The 1,333-nt window shown below is 46.4% G+C and overlaps 1 protein-coding gene across 7 annotated transcripts in view; it reads right to left on the bottom strand.

Moving 5' to 3' along the window:
* Positions 1-271: 271 nt before the first annotated feature.
* Positions 272-1,333, bottom strand: part of LOC137538195 (uncharacterized) — a 124,510-nt gene continuing 123,448 nt past the window's right edge. For 3 of the 7 annotated variants that reach the window (XM_068260224.1, XM_068260227.1, XM_068260228.1), the window contains one exon: positions 275-1,195. The gene's annotated coding sequence lies outside the window, so the exon portion shown is untranslated. Of the gene's footprint in view, positions 1,196-1,333 lie in introns of all 7 variants that reach the window. The other 4 variants (XM_068260226.1, XM_068260229.1, XM_068260225.1 and 1 more) reach the window with 2 other exon arrangements.

The raw sequence follows: 1,333 nt of genomic DNA, 5'->3' as shown, positions 1-1,333 counted from the left end.
ACAGACTCATCTCTATGACGCCCTCTAGTGGCGCCTCACATTACACACGTCACTGGATCATAGAGATGCATCTGTGATAGAGAAGTGAAGCTGAATCCTGTCGACACGGATCGGTAAGCGAACGCTTCCCTGTGCAAAGGTGCCGCTCTGCAATTGCCCGGGGGACACTCGGGGGAACGCAATCCCTTCTTTATACTGGTGCGCACATGCCGGGAGGGCGGAAGAGACACTGGTGAGTGGAAGAAAACTATCACAGGCGCATACCGCTGCAGCCAGGAGCAGAGGAGAGATTTTATATAAAGCAGCATCACCAGTACATATGACGGGGAGTGGGGCACAGACAGCGTCAGTCACTCCTGCACCCTGGCTCAGACCATGATGTGAGTATAAGCAGAGACCCCCACTTTTGGGGCACTTTTTGGGGCTCAAAGACTCGGCTTATACTCGAGTGTATACGGTATATGCCAAACTCTTTATTGTAACTGGAAAAGTTGGGGGTTGTCTTATACGCCGGAATATACGGTAATTACTATTCTTTTATGTGACTGCCAGATAGTTGTATACAGCGGCCTGATAGAGTCCTCCCATATTCATCTGCATTTCCGTACCAGTCATAGTTGTGAATGAGCACATTTGTACCGAGCATGCCTGAGTTCATGAACTGAGCATGCTCAGTAAAAGGAACCGCTTATGTATAAAGACAGGAAGACATGCACAAGTAATGGAAGCCCTTTTATAGGGGAGCACTAGGATACTGCACACTGTGAGGAGGGGCATGATAATAGAGGTGTAGTAGAACCACTTTTAAAGACCATGCCCCTCCCACAAAATAAATCCCTTCTCTCCTTATATAACTTTAATACGGAGGTTCCCTGAGATCTGGAAATTTTTGAAAGGGTTCATCCAAGGCAAAAAGGTTGAAAAGGCTTAACGGTTTGATAGATATAAGCCACGTCCAATCTGATTGTACAGTCTATGTTGAAATCCTCTGATGCGAAGATGATGGTGGATGTACAGCCAGAGCCATTCTACCAGATGTCTATTTCCTCATCAACAGGGAAGATTCCTTTATACCAGGAGAAATGTTTCTGTGTCACATTCATTCATGGACAACAAGTGTGATCTTCTCACCCACACGGAGGCGCTCTGTCAGGCATTCAATTTGAATATCTTGTAGGTGGCCGCTATTTACCACCTGTGGGTTTAATAGTAGAAAAGACAAAGTCAGCATTTTATACAAAGACTAGTAAACCTGACCTAAGCCCGTTTTAAAACGGGCTCTAGGTCTGTGTTGAATCCCCTCCCCTTTCTTCCCTCTCACTCTCCCCGTGAC

Source organism: Hyperolius riggenbachi, chromosome 11, assembly GCF_040937935.1.
Source record: "Hyperolius riggenbachi isolate aHypRig1 chromosome 11, aHypRig1.pri, whole genome shotgun sequence".
Classification (NCBI taxonomy): domain Eukaryota; kingdom Metazoa; phylum Chordata; class Amphibia; order Anura; family Hyperoliidae; genus Hyperolius; species Hyperolius riggenbachi.
The sequence above is the reverse complement of the archived record's forward strand: the minus strand, read 5'-3'. Positions and strand labels throughout refer to the sequence as shown.